We start from the raw sequence: 19,633 nt of genomic DNA on the forward strand, positions 1-19,633 counted from the left end.
TGGTGAGACCACACCTGGAGTACTGTGTGCAGTTCTGGTCTCCAAATTTGAGGAGAGACATTCTGGCTATTGAGGGAGTGCAGCGTAGGTTGACGAGGTCAATTCCTGGAATGGCGGGATTACCTTACACTGAAAGACTGGAGCGACTGGGCTTGTGTACCCTTGAGTTTAGAAGACTGAGAGGGGATCTGGTTGAGACATATAAGATTATCAAAGGATTGGACACTCTGGCGGCAGGAAACGTGAGTGCCGAAACAGAGGACACAGCTTAAAAATACGGGGTAGACCGTTTAGGACAGAGATGAGGAGAAACGTCTTCACCCAGAGAGTGGTGGCTGTGTGGAATGCTCTGCCCCAGAGGGCAGTGGAGGCCCAGTCTCTGGATTCATTGAAGAAAGAGTTGGACAGAGCTCTCAAGGATAGTGGAATCAAGGCTTATGGAGATAAGGCAGGAACAGGATACTGATTAAGGATGATCAGCCATGATCATATTGAATGGTGGTGCAGGCTCCAAGGGCAGAATGGCCAACTCCTGCACCTATTGTCTATTGTCCTCCTTTCCTGACTGCCAGCCGCAGACAGCGTGCAGCCCCAATCCCTTTCTTTCCGTCTTTCTTGCTGATTTTGGCAGCGCTCCGCTCTCCTCCCCTCCCTGTCTCCAGGAGACTGATGCCAGGCACAGCGGCAGCAAAAATAACCTGTCGCTGCATTGCGTGCGTGGCCCAACACGAGTGCAGAGGGGTGACTTGAGCAGCCCCTGCTGGCGGAAAAAGCCTACTGCACCAGGTATTCCCAGGCGGCCTCCCATCCAAGTACTAACCAGGCCTGAGTTTGCTTAGCTTCCGAGATCAGACGAGATCGGGCGTTTTCAGACTAGTATGGCCGTAGGCGCGGGCCCCTGCCTTTTCTCCCCACTTCAAGGCGTGCTGGCCAGCCACATTTTCTTTGCTGCTCTTTCTCTTGATCCCCTTTGTTTTTTTTTCTCTCTTTTCTCTTTGCTCTTTCTCCTCCGTGCGTGCTTCCCTCCCTCCCTCCCTCCAGCTAGCCCTTGCCCACCACGCTCCTGTCGTCTCCCACATCCCCACACAGGCCAACTGCAAAACCTCCCCCTGCTTCATAGGGCTGCAGCCTGCATTCTCTCATCCTTCCACACTCCTCCACGCCTCCATTTCGGAATGGCAGGCAGTGACCAGTGGGGTACCGCAGGGATCAGTACTGGGACCGCAGCTTTTTACAATATATGTTCATGATATAGAAGATGCTATTAGCAATAACATTAGCAAATTTGCTGATGATACTGAGCTGGGTGGCAGGGTGAAATGTGATGAGGATGTTAGGAGATTACCGGGTGACCTGGACAAGTTAGGTGAGTGGTCAGATGCATGGCAGATGCACTTTAATGTGAATAAATGGATGCTTATCCACTTTGGTGGCAAGAACAGGAAGGCAGATTACTACCTAAATGGAATCAATTTCGGTCAAGGGACAGTACAGAGAGATCTGGGGGTTCTTGTACACCGCTCAATGAAGGTAAGCATGCAGGTACAGCAGGTAGTGAAGAAGGCTAATAGCATGCTGGCCTTCATAACAAGAGGGATTGAGTACAGAAGCAAAGAGGTTCTTCTGCAGGTGTACAGGGCCCTGGTGAGACCACACCTGGAGTACTGTGTGCAGTTCTGGTCTCCAAATTTGAGGAGAGACATTCTGGCTATTGAGGGAGTGCAGCGTAGGTTGACGAGTTCAATTCCTGGAATGGCGGGATTACCTTACACTGAAAGACTGGAGCGACTGGGCTTGTGTACCCTTGAGTTTAGAAGACTGAGAGGGGATCTGGTTGAGACATATAAGATTATCAAAGGATTGGACACTCTGGCGGCAGGAAACGTGAGTGCCGAAACAGAGGACACAGCTTAAAAATTCGGGGTAGACCGTTTAGGACAGAGATGAGGAGAAACGTCTTCACCCAGAGAGTGGTGGCTGTGTGGAATGCTCTGCCCCAGAGGGCAGTGGAGGCCCAGTCTCTGGATTCATTGAAGAAAGAGTTGGACAGAGCTCTCAAGGATAGTGGAATCAAGGCTTATGGAGATAAGGCAGGAACAGGATACTGATTAAGGATGATCAGCCATGATCATATTGAATGGTGGTGCAGGCTCCAAGGGCAGAATGGCCAACTCCTGCACCTATTGTCTATTGTCCTCCTTTCCTGACTGCCAGCCGCAGACAGCGTGCAGCCCCAATCCCTTTCTTTCCGTCTTTCTTGCTGATTTTGGCAGCGCTCCGCTCTCCTCCCCTCCCTGTCTCCAGGAGACTGATGCCAGGCACAGCGGCAGCAAAAATAACCTGTCGCTGCATTGCGTGCGTGGCCCAACACGAGTGCAGAGGGGTGACTTGAGCAGCCCCTGCTGGCGGAAAAAGCCTACTGCACCTGGTATTCCCAGGCGGTCTCCCATCCAAGTACTAACCAGGCCTGAGTCTGCTTAGCTTCTGAGATCAGACGAGATCGGGTGTTTTCAGACTAGTATGGCTGCAGGCGCTGGCCCTTGCCTTTTCTCCCCACTTCAAGGCGTGCTGGCCAGCCACATTTTCTTTGCTGCTCTTTCTCTTGATCCCCTTTGTTTTTTTTTTCTCTCTTTTCTCTTTGCTCTTTCTCCTCCGTGCGTGCTTCACTCCCTCCCTCCCTCCCTCCAGATAGCCCTTGCCCACCAGGCTCCTGTCGTCTCCCACATCCCCACACAGGCCAACTGCAAAACCTCCCCCTGCTTCATAGGGCTGCAGCCTGCATTCTCTCATCCTTCCACACTCCTCCACGCCTCCATTTCGGAATGGCAGGCAGTGACTAGTGGGGTACCGCAGGGATCAGTACTGGGACCGCAGCTTTTTACAATATATGTTCATGATATAGAAGATGCTATTAGCAATAACATTAGCAAATTTGCTGATGATACTGAGCTGGGTGGCAGGGTGAAATGTGATGAGGATGTTAGGAGATTACCGGGTGACCTGGACAAGTTAGGTGAGTGGTCAGATGCATGGCAGATGCACTTTAATGTGGATAAATGGATGCTTATCCACTTTGGTGGCAAGAACAGGAAGGCAGATTACTACCTAAATGGAATCAATTTCGGTCAAGGGACAGTACAGAGAGATCTGGGGGTTCTTGTACATCGCTCAATGAAGGTAAGCATGCAGGTACAGCAGGTAGTGAAGAAGGCTAATAGCATGCTGGCCTTCATAACAAGAGGGATTGAGTACAGAAGCAAAGAGGTTCTTCTGCAGGTGTACAGGGCCCTGGTGAGACCACACCTGGAGTACTGTGTGCAGTTCTGGTCTCCAAATTTGAGGAGAGACATTCTGGCTATTGAGGGAGTGCAGCGTAGGTTGACGAGGTCAATTCCTGGAATGGCGGGATTACCTTACACTGAAAGACTGGAGCGACTGGGCTTGTGTACCCTTGAGTTTAGAAGACTGAGAGGGGATCTGGTTGAGACATATAAGATTATCAAAGGATTGGACACTCTGGCGGCAGGAAACGTGAGTGCCGAAACAGGGGACACAGCTTAAAAATACGGGGTAGACCGTTTAGGACAGAGATGAGGAGAAACGTCTTCACCCAGAGAGTGGTGGCTGTGTGGAATGCTCTGCCCCAGAGGGCAGTGGAGGCCCAGTCTCTGGATTCATTGAAGAAAGAGTTGGACAGAGCTCTCAAGGATAGTGGAATCAAGGCTTATGGAGATAAGGCAGGAACAGGATACTGATTAAGGATGATCAGCCATGATCATATTGAATGGTGGTGCAGGCTCCAAGGGCAGAATGGCCAACTCCTGCACCTATTGTCTATTGTCCTCCTTTCCTGACTGCCAGCCGCAGACAGCGTGCAGCCCCAATCCCTTTCTTTCCGTCTTTCTTGCTGATTTTGGCAGCGCTCCGCTCTCCTCCCCTCCCTGTCTCCTGCCTGCAGGAGACTGATGCCAGGCACAGCGGCAGCAAAAATAACCTGTCGCTGCATTGCGTGCGTGGCCCAACACGAGTGCAGAGGGGTGACTTGAGCAGCCCCTGCTGGCGGAAAAAGCCGACTGCACCTGGTATTCCCAGGCGGCCTCCCATCCAAGTACTAACCAGGCCTGAGTCTGCTTAGCTTCCGAGATCAGACGAGATCGGGCGTTCGCAGACTGGTATGGCCGTAGGCGCTGGCCCCTGCCTTTTCTCCCCACTTCAAGGCGTGCTGGCCAGCCACATTTTCTTTGCTGCTCTTTCTCTTGATCCCCTTTGTTTTTTTTTCTCTCTTTTCTCTTTGCTCTTTCTCCTCCGTGCGTGCTTCCCTCCCTCCCTCCCTCCAGCTAGCCCTTGCCCACCACGCTCCTGTCGTCTCCCACATCCCCACACAGGCCAACTGCAAAACCTCCCCCTGCTTCATAGGGCTGCAGCCTACATTCTCTCATCCTTCCACACTCCTCCACGCCTCCATTTCGGAATGGCAGGCAGTGACCAGTGGGGTACCGCAGGGATCAGTACTGGGACCGCAGCTTTTTACAATATATGTTCATGATATAGAAGATGCTATTAGCAATAACATTAGCAAATTTGCTGATGATACTGAGCTGGGTGGCAGGGTGAAATGTGATGAGGATGTTAGGAGATTACCGGGTGACCTGGACAAGTTAGGTGAGTGGTCAGATGCATGGCAGATGCACTTTAATGTGAATAAATGGATGCTTATCCACTTTGGTGGCAAGAACAGGAAGGCAGATTACTACCTAAATGGAATCAATTTCGGTCAAGGGACAGTACAGAGAGATCTGGGGGTTCTTGTACACCGCTCAATGAAGGTAAGCATGCAGGTACAGCAGGTAGTGAAGAAGGCTAATAGCATGCTGGCCTTCATAACAAGAGGGATTGAGTACAGAAGCAAAGAGGTTCTTCTGCAGGTGTACAGGGCCCTGGTGAGACCACACCTGGAGTACTGTGTGCAGTTCTGGTCTCCAAATTTGAGGAGAGACATTCTGGCTATTGAGGGAGTGCAGCGTAGGTTGACGAGGTCAATTCCTGGAATGGCGGGATTACCTTACACTGAAAGACTGGAGCGACTGGGCTTGTGTACCCTTGAGTTTAGAAGACTGAGAGGGGATCTGGTTGAGACATATAAGATTATCAAAGGATTGGACACTCTGGCGGCAGGAAACGTGAGTGCCGAAACAGAGGACACAGCTTAAAAATACGGGGTAGACCGTTTAGGACAGAGATGAGGAGAAACGTCTTCACCCAGAGAGTGGTGGCTGTGTGGAATGCTCTGCCCCAGAGGGCAGTGGAGGCCCAGTCTCTGGATTCATTGAAGAAAGAGTTGGACAGAGCTCTCAAGGATAGTGGAATCAAGGCTTATGGAGATAAGGCAGGAACAGGATACTGATTAAGGATGATCAGCCATGATCATATTGAATGGTGGTGCAGGCTCCAAGGGCAGAATGGCCAACTCCTGCACCTATTGTCTATTGTCCTCCTTTCCTGACTGCCAGCCGCAGACAGCGTGCAGCCCCAATCCCTTTCTTTCCGTCTTTCTTGCTGATTTTGGCAGCGCTCCGCTCTCCTCCCCTCCCTGTCTCCTGCCTGCAGGAGACTGATGCCAGGCACAGCGGCAGCAAAAATAACCTGTCGCTGCATTGCGTGCGTGGCCCAACACGAGTGCAGAGGGGTGACTTGAGCAGCCCCTGCTGGCGGAAAAATCCTACTGCACCTGGTATTCCCAGGCGGTCTCCCATCCAAGTACTAACCAGGCCTGAGTCTGCTTAGCTTCCGAGATCAGACGAGACGGGGGTTCTCAGACTAGTATGGCCGTAGGCGCTGGCTCCTGCCTTTTCTCCCCACTTCAAGGCGTGCTGGCCAGCCACATTTTCTTTGCTGCTCTTTCTCTTGATCCCCTTTGTTTTTTTTTTCTCTCTCTTCTCTTTGCTCTTTCTCCTCCGTGCGTGCTTCCCTCCCTCCCTCCAGCTAGCCCTTGCCCACCAGGCTCCTGTCGTCTCCCACATCCCCACACAGGCCAACTGCAAAACCTCCCCCTGCTTCATAGGGCTGCAGCCTGCATTCTCTCATCCTTCCACACTCCTCCACGCCTCCATTTCGGAATGGCAGGCAGTGACCAGTGCGGTACCGCAGGGATCAGTACTGGGACCGCAGCTTTTTACAATATATGTTCATGATATAGAAGATGCTATTAGCAATAACATTAGCAAATTTGCTGATGATACTGAGCTGGGTGGCAGGGTGAAATGTGATGAGGATGTTAGGAGATTACCGGGTGACCTGGACAAGTTAGGTGAGTGGTCAGATGCATGGCAGATGCACTTTAATGTGGATAAATGGATGCTTATCCACTTTGGTGGCAAGAACAGGAAGGCAGATTACTACCTAAATGGAATCAATTTCGGTCAAGGGACAGTACAGAGAGATCTGGGGGTTCTTGTACACCGCTCAATGAAGGTAAGCATGCAGGTACAGCAGGTAGTGAAGAAGGCTAATAGCATGCTGGCCTTCATAACAAGAGGGATTGAGTACAGAAGCAAAGAGGTTCTTCTGCAGGTGTACAGGGCCCTGGTGAGACCACACCTGGAGTACTGTGTGCAGTTCTGGTCTCCAAATTTGAGGAGAAACATTCTGGCTATTGAGGGAGTGCAGCGTAGGTTGACGAGGTCAATTCCTGGAATGGCGGGATTACCTTACACTGAAAGACTGGAGCGACTGGGCTTGTGTACCCTTGAGTTTAGAAGACTGAGAGGGGATCTGGTTGAGACATAGAAGATTATCAAAGGATTGGACACTCTGGCGGCAGGAAACGTGAGTGCCGAAACAGAGGACACAGCTTAAAAATACGGGGTAGACTGTTTAGGACAGAGATGAGGAGAAACGTCTTCACCCAGAGAGTGGTGGCTGTGTGGAATGCTCTGCCCCAGAGGGCAGTGGAGGCCCAGTCTCTGGATTCATTGAAGAAAGAGTTGGACAGAGCTCTCAAGGATAGTGGAATCAAGGCTTATGGAGATAAGGCAGGAACAGGATACTGATTAAGGATGATCAGCCATGATCATATTGAATGGTGGTGCAGGCTCCAAGGGCAGAATGGCCAACTCCTGCACCTATTGTCTATTGTCCTCCTTTCCTGACTGCCAGCCGCAGACAGCGTGCAGCCCCAATCCCTTTCTTTCCGTCTTTCTTGCTGATTTTGGCAGCGCTCCGCTCTCCTCCCCTCCCTGTCTCCAGGAGACTGATGCCAGGCACAGCGGCAGCAAAAATAACCTGTCGCTGCATTGCGTGCGTGGCCCAACACGAGTGCAGAGGGGTGACTGGAGCAGCCCCTGCTGGCGGAAAAAGCCTACTGCACCTGGTATTCCCAGGCGGTCTCCCATCCAAGTACTAACCAGGCCTGAGTCTGCTTAGCTTCCGAGATCAGATGAGATCGGGCGTTTACAGACTAGTATGGCCGCAGGCGCTGGCTCCTCCCTTTTCTCCCCACTTCAAGGCGTGCTGGCCAGCCACATTTTCTTTGCTGCTCTTTCTCTTGATCCCCTTTGTTTTTTTTTTCTCTCTTTTCTCTTTGCTCTTTCTCCTCCGTGCGTGCTTCCCTCCCTCACTCCAGCTAGCCCTTGCCCACCAGGCTCCTGTCGTCTCCCACATCCCCACACAGGCCAACTGCAAAACCTCCCCCTGCTTCATAGGGCTGCAGCCTGCATTCTCTCATCCTTCCACACTCCTCCACGCCTCCATTTCGGAATGGCAGGCAGTGACCTGTGGGGTACCGCAGGGATCAGTACTGGGACCGCAGCTTTTTACAATATATGTTCATGATATAGAAGATGCTATTAGCAATAACATTAGCAAATTTGCTGATGATACTGAGCTGGGTGGCAGGGTGAAATGTGATGAGGATGTTAGGAGATTACCGGGTGACCTGGACAAGTTAGGTGAGTGGTCAGATGCATGGCAGATGCACTTTAATGTGGATAAATGGATGCTTATCCACTTTGGTGGCAAGAACAGGAAGGCAGATTACTACCTAAATGGAATCAATTTCGGTCAAGGGACAGTACAGAGAGATCTGGGGGTTCTTGTACACCGCTCAATGAAGGTAAGCATGCAGGTACAGCAGGTAGTGAAGAAGGCTAATAGCATGCTGGCCTTCATAACAAGAGGGATTGAGTACAGAAGCAAAGAGGTTCTTCTGCAGGTGTACAGGGCCCTGGTGAGACCACACCTGGAGTACTGTGTGCAGTTCTGGTCTCCAAATTTGAGGAGAGACATTCTGGCTATTGAGGGAGTGCAGCGTAGGTTGACGAGGTCAATTCCTGGAATGGCGGGATTACCTTACACTGAAAGACTGGAGCGACTGGGCTTGTGTACCCTTGAGTTTAGAAGACTGAGAGGGGATCTGGTTGAGACATATAAGATTATCAAAGGATTGGACACTCTGGCGGCAGGAAACGTGAGTGCCGAAACAGAGGACACAGCTTAAAAATACGGGGTAGACCGTTTAGGACAGAGATGAGGAGAAACGTCTTCACCCAGAGAGTGGTGGCTGTGTGGAATGCTCTGCCCCAGAGGGCAGTGGAGGCCCAGTCTCTGGATTCATTGAAGAAAGAGTTGGACAGAGCTCTCAAGGATAGTGGAATCAAGGCTTATGGAGATAAGGCAGGAACAGGATACTGATTAAGGATGATCAGCCATGATCATATTGAATGGTGGTGCAGGCTCCAAGGGCAGAATGGCCAACTCCTGCACCTATTGTCTATTGTCCTCCTTTCCTGACTGCCAGCCGCAGACAGCGTGCAGCCCCAATCCCTTTCTTTCCGTCTTTCTTGCTGATTTTGGCAGCGCTCCGCTCTCCTCCCCTCCCTGTCTCCAGGAGACTGATGCCAGGCACAGCAGCAGCAAAAATAACCTGTCGCTGCATTGCGTGCGTGGCCCAACACGAGTGCAGAGGGGTGACTTGAGCAGCCCCTGCTGGCGGAAAAAGCCTACTGCACCAGGTATTCCCAGGCGGCCTCCCATCCAAGTACTAACCAGGCCTGAGTTTGCTTAGCTTCCGAGATCAGACGAGATCGGGCGTTTTCAGACTAGTATGGCCGTAGGCGCGGGCCCCTGCCTTTTCTCCCCACTTCAAGGCGTGCTGGCCAGCCACATTTTCTTTGCTGCTCTTTCTCTTGATCCCCTTTGTTTTTTTTTCTCTCTTTTCTCTTTGCTCTTTCTCCTCCGTGCGTGCTTCCCTCCCTCCCTCCCTCCAGCTAGCCCTTGCCCACCACGCTCCTGTCGTCTCCCACATCCCCACACAGGCCAACTGCAAAACCTCCCCCTGCTTCATAGGGCTGCAGCCTGCATTCTCTCATCCTTCCACACTCCTCCACGCCTCCATTTCGGAATGGCAGGCAGTGACCAGTGGGGTACCGCAGGGATCAGTACTGGGACCGCAGCTTTTTACAATATATGTTCATGATATAGAAGATGCTATTAGCAATAACATTAGCAAATTTGCTGATGATACTGAGCTGGGTGGCAGGGTGAAATGTGATGAGGATGTTAGGAGATTACCGGGTGACCTGGACAAGTTAGGTGAGTGGTCAGATGCATGGCAGATGCACTTTAATGTGAATAAATGGATGCTTATCCACTTTGGTGGCAAGAACAGGAAGGCAGATTACTACCTAAATGGAATCAATTTCGGTCAAGGGACAGTACAGAGAGATCTGGGGGTTCTTGTACACCGCTCAATGAAGGTAAGCATGCAGGTACAGCAGGTAGTGAAGAAGGCTAATAGCATGCTGGCCTTCATAACAAGAGGGATTGAGTACAGAAGCAAAGAGGTTCTTCTGCAGGTGTACAGGGCCCTGGTGAGACCACACCTGGAGTACTGTGTGCAGTTCTGGTCTCCAAATTTGAGGAGAGACATTCTGGCTATTGAGGGAGTGCAGCGTAGGTTGACGAGTTCAATTCCTGGAATGGCGGGATTACCTTACACTGAAAGACTGGAGCGACTGGGCTTGTGTACCCTTGAGTTTAGAAGACTGAGAGGGGATCTGGTTGAGACATATAAGATTATCAAAGGATTGGACACTCTGGCGGCAGGAAACGTGAGTGCCGAAACAGAGGACACAGCTTAAAAATTCGGGGTAGACCGTTTAGGACAGAGATGAGGAGAAACGTCTTCACCCAGAGAGTGGTGGCTGTGTGGAATGCTCTGCCCCAGAGGGCAGTGGAGGCCCAGTCTCTGGATTCATTGAAGAAAGAGTTGGACAGAGCTCTCAAGGATAGTGGAATCAAGGCTTATGGAGATAAGGCAGGAACAGGATACTGATTAAGGATGATCAGCCATGATCATATTGAATGGTGGTGCAGGCTCCAAGGGCAGAATGGCCAACTCCTGCACCTATTGTCTATTGTCCTCCTTTCCTGACTGCCAGCCGCAGACAGCGTGCAGCCCCAATCCCTTTCTTTCCGTCTTTCTTGCTGATTTTGGCAGCGCTCCGCTCTCCTCCCCTCCCTGTCTCCAGGAGACTGATGCCAGGCACAGCGGCAGCAAAAATAACCTGTCGCTGCATTGCGTGCGTGGCCCAACACGAGTGCAGAGGGGTGACTTGAGCAGCCCCTGCTGGCGGAAAAAGCCTACTGCACCTGGTATTCCCAGGCGGTCTCCCATCCAAGTACTAACCAGGCCTGAGTCTGCTTAGCTTCTGAGATCAGACGAGATCGGGTGTTTTCAGACTAGTATGGCTGCAGGCGCTGGCCCTTGCCTTTTCTCCCCACTTCAAGGCGTGCTGGCCAGCCACATTTTCTTTGCTGCTCTTTCTCTTGATCCCCTTTGTTTTTTTTTTCTCTCTTTTCTCTTTGCTCTTTCTCCTCCGTGCGTGCTTCACTCCCTCCCTCCCTCCCTCCAGATAGCCCTTGCCCACCAGGCTCCTGTCGTCTCCCACATCCCCACACAGGCCAACTGCAAAACCTCCCCCTGCTTCATAGGGCTGCAGCCTGCATTCTCTCATCCTTCCACACTCCTCCACGCCTCCATTTCGGAATGGCAGGCAGTGACTAGTGGGGTACCGCAGGGATCAGTACTGGGACCGCAGCTTTTTACAATATATGTTCATGATATAGAAGATGCTATTAGCAATAACATTAGCAAATTTGCTGATGATACTGAGCTGGGTGGCAGGGTGAAATGTGATGAGGATGTTAGGAGATTACCGGGTGACCTGGACAAGTTAGGTGAGTGGTCAGATGCATGGCAGATGCACTTTAATGTGGATAAATGGATGCTTATCCACTTTGGTGGCAAGAACAGGAAGGCAGATTACTACCTAAATGGAATCAATTTCGGTCAAGGGACAGTACAGAGAGATCTGGGGGTTCTTGTACATCGCTCAATGAAGGTAAGCATGCAGGTACAGCAGGTAGTGAAGAAGGCTAATAGCATGCTGGCCTTCATAACAAGAGGGATTGAGTACAGAAGCAAAGAGGTTCTTCTGCAGGTGTACAGGGCCCTGGTGAGACCACACCTGGAGTACTGTGTGCAGTTCTGGTCTCCAAATTTGAGGAGAGACATTCTGGCTATTGAGGGAGTGCAGCGTAGGTTGACGAGGTCAATTCCTGGAATGGCGGGATTACCTTACACTGAAAGACTGGAGCGACTGGGCTTGTGTACCCTTGAGTTTAGAAGACTGAGAGGGGATCTGGTTGAGACATATAAGATTATCAAAGGATTGGACACTCTGGCGGCAGGAAACGTGAGTGCCGAAACAGGGGACACAGCTTAAAAATACGGGGTAGACCGTTTAGGACAGAGATGAGGAGAAACGTCTTCACCCAGAGAGTGGTGGCTGTGTGGAATGCTCTGCCCCAGAGGGCAGTGGAGGCCCAGTCTCTGGATTCATTGAAGAAAGAGTTGGACAGAGCTCTCAAGGATAGTGGAATCAAGGCTTATGGAGATAAGGCAGGAACAGGATACTGATTAAGGATGATCAGCCATGATCATATTGAATGGTGGTGCAGGCTCCAAGGGCAGAATGGCCAACTCCTGCACCTATTGTCTATTGTCCTCCTTTCCTGACTGCCAGCCGCAGACAGCGTGCAGCCCCAATCCCTTTCTTTCCGTCTTTCTTGCTGATTTTGGCAGCGCTCCGCTCTCCTCCCCTCCCTGTCTCCTGCCTGCAGGAGACTGATGCCAGGCACAGCGGCAGCAAAAATAACCTGTCGCTGCATTGCGTGCGTGGCCCAACACGAGTGCAGAGGGGTGACTTGAGCAGCCCCTGCTGGCGGAAAAAGCCGACTGCACCTGGTATTCCCAGGCGGCCTCCCATCCAAGTACTAACCAGGCCTGAGTCTGCTTAGCTTCCGAGATCAGACGAGATCGGGCGTTCGCAGACTGGTATGGCCGCAGGCGCTGGCCCCTGCCTTTTCTCCCCACTTCAAGGCGTGCTGGCCAGCCACATTTTCTTTGCTGCTCTTTCTCTTGATCCCCTTTGTTTTTTTTTCTCTCTTTTCTCTTTGCTCTTTCTCCTCCGTGCGTGCTTCCCTCCCTCCCTCCCTCCAGCTAGCCCTTGCCCACCACGCTCCTGTCGTCTCCCACATCCCCACACAGGCCAACTGCAAAACCTCCCCCTGCTTCATAGGGCTGCAGCCTGCATTCTCTCATCCTTCCACACTCCTCCACGCCTCCATTTCGGAATGGCAGGCAGTGACCAGTGGGGTACCGCAGGGATCAGTACTGGGACCGCAGCTTTTTACAATATATGTTCATGATATAGAAGATGCTATTAGCAATAACATTAGCAAATTTGCTGATGATACTGAGCTGGGTGGCAGGGTGAAATGTGATGAGGATGTTAGGAGATTACCGGGTGACCTGGACAAGTTAGGTGAGTGGTCAGATGCATGGCAGATGCACTTTAATGTGAATAAATGGATGCTTATCCACTTTGGTGGCAAGAACAGGAAGGCAGATTACTACCTAAATGGAATCAATTTCGGTCAAGGGACAGTACAGAGAGATCTGGGGGTTCTTGTACACCGCTCAATGAAGGTAAGCATGCAGGTACAGCAGGTAGTGAAGAAGGCTAATAGCATGCTGGCCTTCATAACAAGAGGGATTGAGTACAGAAGCAAAGAGGTTCTTCTGCAGGTGTACAGGGCCCTGGTGAGACCACACCTGGAGTACTGTGTGCAGTTCTGGTCTCCAAATTTGAGGAGAGACATTCTGGCTATTGAGGGAGTGCAGCGTAGGTTGACGAGGTCAATTCCTGGAATGGCGGGATTACCTTACACTGAAAGACTGGAGCGACTGGGCTTGTGTACCCTTGAGTTTAGAAGACTGAGAGGGGATCTGGTTGAGACATATAAGATTATCAAAGGATTGGACACTCTGGCGGCAGGAAACGTGAGTGCCGAAACAGAGGACACAGCTTAAAAATACGGGGTAGACCGTTTAGGACAGAGATGAGGAGAAACGTCTTCACCCAGAGAGTGGTGGCTGTGTGGAATGCTCTGCCCCAGAGGGCAGTGGAGGCCCAGTCTCTGGATTCATTGAAGAAAGAGTTGGACAGAGCTCTCAAGGATAGTGGAATCAAGGCTTATGGAGATAAGGCAGGAACAGGATACTGATTAAGGATGATCAGCCATGATCATATTGAATGGTGGTGCAGGCTCCAAGGGCAGAATGGCCAACTCCTGCACCTATTGTCTATTGTCCTCCTTTCCTGACTGCCAGCCGCAGACAGCGTGCAGCCCCAATCCCTTTCTTTCCGTCTTTCTTGCTGATTTGGGCAGCGCTCCGCTCTCCTCCCCTCCCTGTCTCCAGGAGACTGATGCCAGGCACAGCGGCAGCAAAAATAACCTGTCGATGCATTGCGTGCGTGGCCCAACACGAGTGCAGAGGGGTGACTTGAGCAGCCCCTGCTGGCGGAAAAAGCCTACTGCACCTGGTATTCCCAGGCGGTCTCCCATCCAAGTACTAACCAGGCCTGAGTCTGCTTAGCTTCCGAGATCAGACGAGATCGGGTGTTTTCAGACTAGTATGGCTGCAGGCGCTGGCCCTTGCCTTTTCTCCCCACTTCAAGGCGTGCTGGCCAGCCACATTTTCTTTGCTGCTCTTTCTCTTGATCCCCTTTGTTTTTTTTTTCTCTCTTTTCTCTTTGCTCTTTCTCCTCCGTGCGTGCTTCACTCCCTCCCTCCCTCCCTCCAGATAGCCCTTGCCCACCAGGCTCCTGTCGTCTCCCACATCCCCACACAGGCCAACTGCAAAACCTCCCCCTGCTTCATAGGGCTGCAGCCTGCATTCTCTCATCCTTCCACACTCCTCCACGCCTCCATTTCGGAATGGCAGGCAGTGACTAGTGGGGTACCGCAGGGATCAGTACTGGGACCGCAGCTTTTTACAATATATGTTCATGATAGAGAAGATGCTATTAGCAATAACATTAGCAAATTTGCTGATGATACTGAGCTGGGTGGCAGGGTGAAATGTGATGAGGATGTTAGGAGATTACCGGGTGACCTGGACAAGTTAGGTGAGTGGTCAGATGCATGGCAGATGCACTTTAATGTGGATAAATGGATGCTTATCCACTTTGGTGGCAAGAACAGGAAGGCAGATTACTACCTAAATGGAATCAATTTCGGTCAAGGGACAGTACAGAGAGATCTGGGGGTTCTTGTACATCGCTCAATGAAGGTAAGCATGCAGGTACAGCAGGTAGTGAAGAAGGCTAATAGCATGCTGGCCTTCATAACAAGAGGGATTGAGTACAGAAGCAAAGAGGTTCTTCTGCAGGTGTACAGGGCCCTGGTGAGACCACACCTGGAGTACTGTGTGCAGTTCTGGTCTCCAAATTTGAGGAGAGACATTCTGGCTATTGAGGGAGTGCAGCGTAGGTTGACGAGGTCAATTCCTGGAATGGCGGGATTACCTTACACTGAAAGACTGGAGCGACTGGGCTTGTGTACCCTTGAGTTTAGAAGACTGAGAGGGGATCTGGTTGAGACATATAAGATTATCAAAGGATTGGACACTCTGGCGGCAGGAAACGTGAGTGCCGAAACAGAGGACACAGCTTAAAAATACGGGGTAGACCGTTTAGGACAGAGATGAGGAGAAACGTCTTCACCCAGAGAGTGGTGGCTGTGTGGAATGCTCTGCCCCAGAGGGCAGTGGAGGCCCAGTCTCTGGATTCATTGAAGAAAGAGTTGGACAGAGCTCTCAAGGATAGTGGAATCAAGGCTTATGGAGATAAGGCAGGAACAGGATACTGATTAAGGATGATCAGCCATGATCATATTGAATGGTGGTGCAGGCTCCAAGGGCAGAATGGCCAACTCCTGCACCTATTGTCTATTGTCCTCCTTTCCTGACTGCCAGCCGCAGACAGCGTGCAGCCCCAATCCCTTTCTTTCCGTCTTTCTTGCTGATTTTGGCAGCGCTCCGCTCTCCTCCCCTCCCTGTCTCCTGCCTGCAGGAGACTGATGCCAGGCACAGCGGCAGCAAAAATAACCTGTCGCTGCATTGCGTGCGTGGCCCAACACGAGTGCAGAGGGGTGACTTGAGCAGCCCCTGCTGGCGGAAAAATCCTACTGCACCTGGTATTCCCAGGCGGTCTCCCATCCAAGTACTAACCAGGCCTGAGTCTGCTTAGCTTCCGAGATCAGACGAGACGGGGGTTCTCAGACTAGTATGGCCGTAGGCGCTGGCTCCTGCCTTTTCTCCCCACTTCAAGGCGTGCTGGCCAGCCACATTTTCTTTGCTGCTCTTTCTCTTGATCCCCTTTGTTTTTTTTTTCTCTCTTTTCTCTTTGCTCTTTCTCCTCCGTGCGTGCTTCCCTCCCTCCCTCCAGCTAGCCCTTGCCCACCAGGCTCCTGTCGTCTCCCACATCCCCACACAGGCCAACTGCAAAACCTCCCCCTGCTTCATAGGGCTGCAGCCTGCATTCTCTCATCCTTCCACACTCCTCCACGCCTCCATTTCGGAATGGCAGGCAGTGACCAGTGCGGTACCGCAGGGATCAGTACTGGGACCGCAGCTTTTTACAATATATGTTCATGATATAGAAGATGCTATTAGCAATAACATTAGCAAATTTGCTGATGATACTGAGCTGGGTGGCAGGGTGAAATGTGATGAGGATGTTAGGAGATTACCGGGTGACCTGGACAAGTTAGGTGAGTGGTCAGATGCATGGCAGATGCACTTTAATGTGGATAAATGGATGCTTATCCACTTTGGTGGCAAGAACAGGAAGGCAGATTACTACCTAAATGGAATCAATTTCGGTCAAGGGACAGTACAGAGAGATCTGGGGGTTCTTGTACACCGCTCAATGAAGGTAAGCATGCAGGTACAGCAGGTAGTGAAGAAGGCTAATAGCATGCTGGCCTTCATAACAAGAGGGATTGAGTACAGAAGCAAAGAGGTTCTTCTGCAGGTGTACAGGGCCCTGGTGAGACCACACCTGGAGTACTGTGTGCAGTTCTGGTCTCCAAATTTGAGGAGAAACATTCTGGCTATTGAGGGAGTGCAGCGTAGGTTGACGAGGTCAATTCCTGGAATGGCGGGATTACCTTACACTGAAAGACTGGAGCGACTGGGCTTGTGTACCCTTGAGTTTAGAAGACTGAGAGGGGATCTGGTTGAGACATAGAAGATTATCAAAGGATTGGACACTCTGGCGGCAGGAAACGTGAGTGCCGAAACAGAGGACACAGCTTAAAAATACGGGGTAGACTGTTTAGGACAGAGATGAGGAGAAACGTCTTCACCCAGAGAGTGGTGGCTGTGTGGAATGCTCTGCCCCAGAGGGCAGTGGAGGCCCAGTCTCTGGATTCATTGAAGAAAGAGTTGGACAGAGCTCTCAAGGATAGTGGAATCAAGGCTTATGGAGATAAGGCAGGAACAGGATACTGATTAAGGATGATCAGCCATGATCATATTGAATGGTGGTGCAGGCTCCAAGGGCAGAATGGCCAACTCCTGCACCTATTGTCTATTGTCCTCCTTTCCTGACTGCCAGCCGCAGACAGCGTGCAGCCCCAATCCCTTTCTTTCCGTCTTTCTTGCTGATTTTGGCAGCGCTCCGCTCTCCTCCCCTCCCTGTCTCCAGGAGACTGATGCCAGGCACAGCGGCAGCAAAAATAACCTGTCGCTGCATTGCGTGCGTGGCCCAACACGAGTGCAGAGGGGTGACTGGAGCAGCCCCTGCTGGCGGAAAAAGCCTACTGCACCTGGTATTCCCAGGCGGTCTCCCATCCAAGTACTAACCAGGCCTGAGTCTGCTTAGCTTCCGAGATCAGATGAGATCGGGCGTTTACAGACTAGTATGGCCGCAGGCGCTGGCTCCTCCCTTTTCTCCCCACTTCAAGGCGTGCTGGCCAGCCACATTTTCTTTGCTGCTCTTTCTCTTGATCCCCTTTGTTTTTTTTTTCTCTCTTTTCTCTTTGCTCTTTCTCCTCCGTGCGTGCTTCCCTCCCTCCCTCCAGCTAGCCCTTGCCCACCAGGCTCCTGTCGTCTCCCACATCCCCACACAGGCCAACTGCAAAACCTCCCCCTGCTTCATAGGGCTGCAGCCTGCATTCTCTCATCCTTCCACACTCCTCCACGCCTCCATTTCGGAATGGCAGGCAGTGACCAGTGGGGTACCGCAGGGATCAGTACTGGGACCGCAGCTTTTTACAATATATGTTCATGATATAGAAGATGCTATTAGCAATAACATTAGCAAATTTGCTGATGATACTGAGCTGGGTGGCAGGGTGAAATGTGATGAGGATGTTAGGAGATTACCGGGTGACCTGGACAAGTTAGGTGAGTGGTCAGATGCATGGCAGATGCACTTTAATGTGGATAAATGGATGCTTATCCACTTTGGTGGCAAGAACAGGAAGGCAGATTACTACCTAAATGGAATCAATTTCGGTCAAGGGACAGTACAGAGAGATCTGGGGGTTCTTGTACACCGCTCAATGAAGGTAAGCATGCAGGTACAGCAGGTAGTGAAGAAGGCTAATAGCATGCTGGCCTTCATAACAAGAGGGATTGAGTACAGAAGCAAAGAGGTTCTTCTGCAGGTGTACAGGGCCCTGGTGAGACCACACCTGGAGTACTGTGTGCAGTTCTGGTCTCCAAATTTGAGGAGAGACATTCTGGCTATTGAGGGAGTGCAGCGTAGGTTGACGAGGTCAATTCCTGGAATGGCGGGATTACCTTACACTGAAAGACTGGAGCGACTGGGCTTGTGTACCCTTGAGTTTAGAAGACTGAGAGGGGATCTGGTTGAGACATATAAGATTATCAAAGGATTGGACACTCTGGCGGCAGGAAACGTGAGTGCCGAAACAGAGGACACAGCTTAAAAATACGGGGTAGACCGTTTAGGACAGAGATGAGGAGAAACGTCTTCACCCAGAGAGTGGTGGCTGTGTGGAATGCTCTGCCCCAGAGGGCAGTGGAGGCCCAGTCTCTGGATTCATTGAAGAAAGAGTTGGACAGAGCTCTCAAGGATAGTGGAATCAAGGCTTATGGAGATAAGGCAGGAACAGGATACTGATTAAGGATGATCAGCCATGATCATATTGAATGGTGGTGCAGGCTCCAAGGGCAGAATGGCCAACTCCTGCACCTATTGTCTATTGTCCTCCTTTCCTGACTGCCAGCCGCAGACAGCGTGCAGCCCCAATCCCTTTCTTTCCGTCTTTCTTGCTGATTTTGGCAGCGCTCCGCTCTCCTCCCCTCCCTGTCTCCAGGAGACTGATGCCAGGCACAGCGGCAGCAAAAATAACCTGTCGCTGCATTGCGTGCGTGGCCCAACACGAGTGCAGAGGGGTGACTTGAGCAGCCCCTGCTGGCGGAAAAAGCCTACTGCACCAGGTATTCCCAGGCGGCCTCCCATCCAAGTACTAACCAGGCCTGAGTTTGCTTAGCTTCCGAGATCAGACGAGATCGGGCGTTTTCAGACTAGTATGGCCGTAGGCGCTGGCACCTGCCTTTTCTCCCCACTTCAAGGCGTGCTGGCCAGCCACATTTTCTTTGCTGCTCTTTCTCTTGATCCCCTTTGTTTTTTTTTCTCTCTTTTCTCTTTGCTCTTTCTCCTCCGTGCGTGCTTCCCTCCCTCCCTCCCTCCAGCTAGCCCTTGCCCACCAGGCTCCTGTCGTCTCCCACATCCCCACACAGGCCAACTGCAAAACCTCCCCCTGCTTCATAGGGCTGCAGCCTGCATTCTCTCATCCTTCCACACTCCTCCACGCCTCCATTTCGGAATGGCAGGCAGTGACCAGTGGGGTACCGCAGGGATCAGTACTGGGACCGCAGCTTTTTACAATATATGTTCATGATATAGAAGATGCTATTAGCAATAACATTAGCAAATTTGCTGATGATACTGAGCTGGGTGGCAGGGTGAAATGTGATGAGGATGTTAGGAGATTACCGGGTGACCTGGACAAGTTAGGTGAGTGGTCAGATGCATGGCAGATGCACTTTAATGTGAATAAATGGATGCTTATCCACTTTGGTGGCAAGAACAGGAAGGCAGATTACTACCTAAATGGAATCAATTTCGGTCAAGGGACAGTACAGAGAGATCTGGGGGTTCTTGTACACCGCTCAATGAAGGTAAGCATGCAG

General features: G+C 51.4%; 10 non-coding genes and 2 pseudogenes across 10 annotated transcripts; all 12 read right to left on the bottom strand.

Moving 5' to 3' along the window:
* Nucleotides 1–771: 771 nt before the first annotated feature.
* On the bottom strand, nt 772–890 carry LOC140469539 (5S ribosomal RNA). Its single transcript, XR_011956140.1, has one exon. It is a non-coding gene; the product is annotated as a 5S ribosomal RNA (ribosomal RNA).
* Nucleotides 891–2,413: 1,523 nt separating this feature from the next.
* Nucleotides 2,414–2,532, bottom strand: LOC140469037 (5S ribosomal RNA). The gene has a single exon (XR_011955929.1). It is a non-coding gene; the product is annotated as a 5S ribosomal RNA (ribosomal RNA).
* Nucleotides 2,533–4,067: 1,535 nt separating this feature from the next.
* Nucleotides 4,068–4,186, bottom strand: LOC140471219 (5S ribosomal RNA). The gene has a single exon (XR_011956896.1). It is a non-coding gene; the product is annotated as a 5S ribosomal RNA (ribosomal RNA).
* A 1,530-nt stretch (nt 4,187–5,716) lies between these two features.
* Nucleotides 5,717–5,834, bottom strand: LOC140471696 (5S ribosomal RNA; annotated as a pseudogene).
* A 1,520-nt stretch (nt 5,835–7,354) lies between these two features.
* Nucleotides 7,355–7,473, bottom strand: LOC140475773 (5S ribosomal RNA). Its single transcript, XR_011960262.1, has one exon. It is a non-coding gene; the product is annotated as a 5S ribosomal RNA (ribosomal RNA).
* A 1,520-nt stretch (nt 7,474–8,993) lies between these two features.
* LOC140469544 (5S ribosomal RNA) lies at nt 8,994–9,112 on the bottom strand. Its single transcript, XR_011956147.1, has one exon. It is a non-coding gene; the product is annotated as a 5S ribosomal RNA (ribosomal RNA).
* A 1,523-nt stretch (nt 9,113–10,635) lies between these two features.
* LOC140469039 (5S ribosomal RNA) lies at nt 10,636–10,754 on the bottom strand. Its single transcript, XR_011955930.1, has one exon. It is a non-coding gene; the product is annotated as a 5S ribosomal RNA (ribosomal RNA).
* Nucleotides 10,755–12,289: 1,535 nt separating this feature from the next.
* Nucleotides 12,290–12,408, bottom strand: LOC140471312 (5S ribosomal RNA). The gene has a single exon (XR_011956964.1). It is a non-coding gene; the product is annotated as a 5S ribosomal RNA (ribosomal RNA).
* Nucleotides 12,409–13,931: 1,523 nt separating this feature from the next.
* LOC140475684 (5S ribosomal RNA) lies at nt 13,932–14,050 on the bottom strand. The gene has a single exon (XR_011960177.1). It is a non-coding gene; the product is annotated as a 5S ribosomal RNA (ribosomal RNA).
* Nucleotides 14,051–15,585: 1,535 nt separating this feature from the next.
* On the bottom strand, nt 15,586–15,703 carry LOC140471707 (5S ribosomal RNA; annotated as a pseudogene).
* A 1,520-nt stretch (nt 15,704–17,223) lies between these two features.
* On the bottom strand, nt 17,224–17,342 carry LOC140475774 (5S ribosomal RNA). The gene has a single exon (XR_011960263.1). It is a non-coding gene; the product is annotated as a 5S ribosomal RNA (ribosomal RNA).
* A 1,520-nt stretch (nt 17,343–18,862) lies between these two features.
* On the bottom strand, nt 18,863–18,981 carry LOC140469548 (5S ribosomal RNA). The gene has a single exon (XR_011956151.1). It is a non-coding gene; the product is annotated as a 5S ribosomal RNA (ribosomal RNA).
* Between the last annotated feature and the right edge of the window lie 652 nt (nt 18,982–19,633).

Source organism: Chiloscyllium punctatum, chromosome 3 (genome assembly GCF_047496795.1).
Source record: "Chiloscyllium punctatum isolate Juve2018m chromosome 3, sChiPun1.3, whole genome shotgun sequence".
NCBI lineage: Eukaryota > Metazoa > Chordata > Chondrichthyes > Orectolobiformes > Hemiscylliidae > Chiloscyllium > Chiloscyllium punctatum.